At 41.4% G+C, this 5,378-nt stretch overlaps 1 long non-coding RNA gene across 1 annotated transcript in view; it reads left to right on the top strand.

The window, feature by feature from the left end:
- Positions 1 to 3,490, top strand: part of LOC117797078 — a 30,447-nt gene extending 26,957 nt beyond the window's left edge. Inside the window, exons 2-3 of the long non-coding RNA XR_004621929.1 lie at positions 2,621 to 2,763; positions 3,241 to 3,490. This is a non-coding gene — a long non-coding RNA (uncharacterized LOC117797078). The remainder of the gene's footprint in view (positions 1 to 2,620; positions 2,764 to 3,240) is intronic.
- Positions 3,491 to 5,378: the final 1,888 nt, after the last annotated feature.

Here is a 5,378-nt window from a genome sequence, read left to right as displayed (position 1 = left end):
CCCCCCCCCCCCCCCCCCCCCCCCGCCTGTACTCTGAGATGCAGTCATCCAGAATTTCTTGCCATCTCATGATATACTGGGTCCGGTCTGGCCTCTCTATCTCCACACAGTCTGAAGCCCTGCCTAGCAACATCCCCAGCTTCCTTCCCGCCCTAACAAACTCTGATCTAACACTCACCTTCAATCTGACCTCTGGGAAGCCTTTCTCAGACATCCCAGTTTGAGGTCAGTGACCTTAATATCAGGCTGTGTTATAATGCCTCGCAAGACTAAGGTCTGTTTAACAGGCTATCTTTGCCATAAAGCATAAGGGGCAGAAAGTCTTCCTTTAGCTGCAGTCCCTGTGTCTGGTATGCAGGGAGGTAGGAGGTCTTTTAAGGTTTCTGAGCAGAGGGAAGGTTGTCAGGACTTGCTATTGTCTTAGGTGTGAAGTGCATGCGTGCGCGCACACACACACACACACACACACACTGGGTCTGCGTGCATGTACAGATTTTTCTGAGATTTTGGGTATATGAGGAAACAACTCACATTCACCTGGTATATAACACAGCTGGCAAACCTTGGATATAAAGGGTTTGCACACTAGACGAGTAAGCAGATATGGGGTACTTATTTAAATTGAGGTCCCAAAAGGAGGTGTTTGTGATATATGGCAGAAAGGGGCTGGGAGGAATTCCTGGAAATTTGGTTCTAAGCACGTCCTTCCTGCGAGTCTCCTCCAATTATAGTGAGCAAGTCAAAGGCCCGGGAAAGAGGGCACTGAAAATGGTTAAATTCGTTTTATGTTGTTATGATACAAAACAATGTAATATAATATCGAAATACTGTGCAATGGAATGCTGACACTGTAATGTCATAACTGAAATTGGAATATTCAGCTCCCTATGAAACAAATGATACTTTTGCTGCCTCATTTATTATTTTTTCCCCAAAGTTATCTCTGCAAATTCTTTAAATCCGTTTTTTACTTTGCCTATTACTAGGTCTATCACTGACATGGAACTAGTTTCTCTGCTTTTTTTTTTTTTTAACTGCCCTCATGAAGCTTTTTGTTGTTGTTGTTGTTTTAAGTTCTTCTTCTTGTACTGATTATAAGTTGAGATTTTCTAATTCTGTATTTTATTTCATTTTGTGATTTATTTCATTTTTTCCCATCATATTCTTTTAATTTTTAAATCCAATTTCCATGTGGGGGCTTATATAAAATCTAACACCTGTTTATTTATATTGATTTACAATGTTGATTTCAATATACTATAAAATGTTCATTTTTAATGTTTGTACTCATAGATAATGCATATCATCAAGTTTTAATCTGAATCATTAATACATTTATTCATCTTTAAGTACCAAAGTTCTTCATGTCTATAGATTATTACTCAAATGTTTTGTAAGATTCATTAAAATGCATCGCCAGAAATGTGTTTTTATTTACAACATCTTTGTGCATATGTGTGGGTAAGAAAGACCTATTACCAAAATCTTTTAGGAAAATTTAGAATAGAAAGGAAAGTAGAATTTATACTGTTATTCATAAGTTAATCAAATATTTCTTTGAGAAGATAACGCTGGAACTTGTTTTCATCAAATAAGGAAAAATATTTTATTTCCTGATTTTTTTTTTTCATTTATCAGTTGCATGTAGACAGTGTAATTGCTATAATGAACTTTCCTTAATTTTCATCCTAGGGACCAAAAGACTTTTATTGCTTAGTAGAAGCAATCTCAGTTTTTAAAAAATGTGATTCATAATGAAGCTCTACATCGAAGTCCTTTTTTTTTAATGTTAAAAGATAAAGATTCTTTTATTCTCATTTCTCAGGAAATAAGCCCCACTGCCATTCTCAAACTCTGAATTTTGCACAAGTGCAAAATTGCACAAGCGTGGTCTCTGGGTGGAAAGAAATATGGATGTCGTTGCCCAGCTCACTCTTAGCTCCACGTCCTTTAGAAAGGTGTTTTTGTTCTACAGCAGAGAGTTTGGGGGGATGCACAAAGGCTTTGGGGTTAGACAGAGGTACATTCGAATCACTACTCTGCCACCCACCACTGACAGAACTACTGAAACTCTCTGATCCTCAACTTATGGTTTATTTTTATTTATTTTATTTATTTTTTTAAGATTTTATTTATTTATTTGACAGAGATAGAGACAGCCAGCTAGAGAGGGAACACAAGCAGGGGGAGTGGGAGAGGAAGAAGCAGGCTCATAGTGGAGGAGCCTGATGTGGGGCTTGATCCCAGGACTTTGGGATCACACCCTGAGCCAAAGGCAGACGCTTAACGACTGAGCCACCCAGGCGCCCCTCAACTTATGGTTTAAGTGGTGATACTGTCACTGTGCATCTCAGGGAATCATTTCAGGACCAAGATACTGTGCATGGTGCTTGCTGCAGAAGGTGCCCCAGAGTCTACTCGCTCCTTTCCCGGCAGTCCACGAATGTAATGTCACTGAACAGAAAAACAAAACAAAACAAACCCCCAAAACAAAACCAAAAAACCTAAAAAGCAGTCCTACATAGAGAAATCAGACTGTTAGTTAACAGTAACACAAACTTTTTAACCATAATTAAAATGTATTTAAAAGTAAGTACATTAAAATCATCCTATACTGCAGAGACCAGGAATGCTGAGACTCTAAGCTGTGTGAGGCTCTGTGTGAGGGAGTCTCACCACTTCGAGGGGCCTTGGAGAAATCACCAATATTCCAGCAATGGAGAGGCGGCTTCATCTCAGGAGGGCAGAACTACATTCCTCCAGGTAACTTAGAGCTCTTAAAAGCCCACTAGGGGTTTCCTCTATCCTTTGCAGCTCCCGGGATTTAATATAGACAGGAATATTCTTTTTTTCCTTATTGCTTTGGGTCTTATCGTCAAAGCTTTGGTCAGGCACATTACACGTTGATGATAACGCACGCCACAGTGGCTTTTTTACCAAACTCACAGCAAATACGAGTAGCCTTCCCTGAGCTACACTAAACCCTGGATGGGGGTTGGGGGGCCAACTTCTTTCTGGCCACGAATAAGCTGCTGGAGCCTGATGCAGCCACCACCATCAGGTCCCTTAGTGAATACTCCCCACTTGTGAGGCGGGTCCCTGCGCTGGATGTCATATCTAACTTCTGCAGTTGTAACTCGGCATCACTCAGTTACAAACAGATAAGGAGGTATCTCTGAAAGCTCCCAGATGGAATGCTGTTAGACTGTCATCACGGACATCTTACTGTCCTTCTTTCAGGTCTGAAGAGCGGCAGATGTGAAGGGAGGATGGAGGACAGAGAAGAAAGACAGAAAGGGCAGATTGGAGATAAGGAGGCTCCCAGAGCAGAGGGACCCACCATTGGTCCCAGAAGAGCCTTGGTCTGTGAAAGAGGATATTAAAGTGCCCCTGGAAAATGTGGCTGGCTGTCTCATGTGTCCTCTGTATTCAAGCACATGTTTTTACTCTAATCCTCATTTTAACATGTGCAAACAATAAACAAATAACATTAAAAGAGCCCTAGATAGTCATGAATTTCTCAGTCTTTATTCTTAAATTTATTTCCTAATGGACTTGGCTAACGTCACAGATCTTGGCTGCCATGGAACCCAGACCAGAGTCCAAACCTCCTGATTATTTTTGTCATTGTCACTATCATTGATCTGGTTATTTCTGGTTCCCCTGTGTGGGCTGCTTGCTGTTTTCTTCGCAGTATGCTGAGTACTTTTTATACATAAGACTATCTGAGTGGACTTGAATAGTTCTTTCTCCAGAGAAGATAAGCAAATGGACAACACGCATGTGGAAAGATGCTCAAATCATTAGTTACTAAAGAAACACAAACGTAAACCACAATGAGAAATCACTGTACATCCCCTTTTATGGCTATAAGACACAAAAAAGGGGAAAAGAGAGTTGGCATGGACGTGGAAAAATTGGAACCCGTGCAGGGTGGTGGAAGTAGAAAAGCGTGTAAGCCACCTGGGCAACGAGCTTGGCTGTTTCTCGATAAGTTACACATGGAATTAGCACTTGACCCAACAGTTTCACTCCTGGGTATATACCTCTAATTAAAAACAGGTACTGAAACAAAAGCTTGTACACCCACGTTCACACCAGCACTATTCACAACAACAAAATGGTAGAAACAACCTGAGTTCTTTTTTTTTTTTTAAAGATTTTATTTATTTATGTGACAGAGAGACAGCCAGCGAGAGAGGGAACACAGCAGGGGAGTGGGAGAGGAAGAAGCAGGCTCCCAGCGGAGGAGCCCAACGTGGGACTCGATCCCGGAACGTCAGGATCACGCCCTGAGCCGAAGGCAGGCGCCCAACGACTGTGCCACCCAGGCGCCCCACAACCTGAGTTCTCATCAACAGATGAATGGATAAACAAGATGTGGTATAGACATTCAATGGAATATTATTTAGCCATAAAAAATACTGATGCATCTTATAACGTGAACTTTAGAAATATTAAATCAAGTAAAAGAAGCCATACACAAGGGTCATATGACATATGATCCCATCTGTATGAAATATTCAGAAGTGCTAAATCCATAGAGACAGAAAGCAGATTCCTGGGTGCCGGGCGCTGGGGGGAGAAGGGGCAATAGGAGGTAAGCTTAATGGATACAGAGCTTTCTTTTGGGGTAATGAAAACGTTTTGGAACTACATAGAAGTGCTGCTTGAACAACACTGTGAATGTCCTAAATGCCATCGAATGAGTCACTTTAAAATGGTTCATTTTATGTGATGTGAATTTTGCCTCAATTAAAAAAAAATATTTGAAACCGTTTGATCCATATGATACACCTGTTATGTGGGCACGATTTCTCCCATTTTTCAGATGTATTCTTCCCCCTGTAATATATATTTTAGTTTTAGCAGAGGGCACATGGCATTATATTCAGAATGGGACTTGACAAATTATGGGAAATATAGGAATATACCTTTTGAGGAAGGCATAAAATGCCTGGCGCTTGCCACCAAGTCCCATTGGCCATTCACATGTGGCAGGAAGCGCAGTCCTAGCCGACTGGAAGACCGCCTTCCCTATCAGTCTGTCGTGAGTTAACTGGTAAGAAAAATGGTTGGTAACAAGAGTGAGAATAAGGGCGAAGGTGTGTCTTGCTTCATCCTCCTCTGAGCTACAGAATCTTCTGTCAGTATTTGGTTTCCAAGGGATGCCAGAAGTGTGTGATGAAGGGAGAAATCCAGGGAAAGACACTGGAGAGAAATTTCCCCTCTTTTACAAACATGCATCTCCAAAAAGATACACTCTCAGGGTTCTGTTTCTGTTTTTCTGCAATGACTCCACGCACACAGCGGGCAGACGAGGCCTTCAGTGAGTAGAAGCTGGATATAGGGAGTTAGTGCACCCACGTCAACGGAGC

This window comes from Ailuropoda melanoleuca, chromosome 18 (genome assembly GCF_002007445.2).
Source record: "Ailuropoda melanoleuca isolate Jingjing chromosome 18, ASM200744v2, whole genome shotgun sequence".
In the NCBI taxonomy this organism is placed as follows: Eukaryota; Metazoa; Chordata; class Mammalia; order Carnivora; family Ursidae; genus Ailuropoda; species Ailuropoda melanoleuca.
The sequence above is the reverse complement of the archived record's forward strand: the minus strand, read 5'-3'. Positions and strand labels throughout refer to the sequence as shown.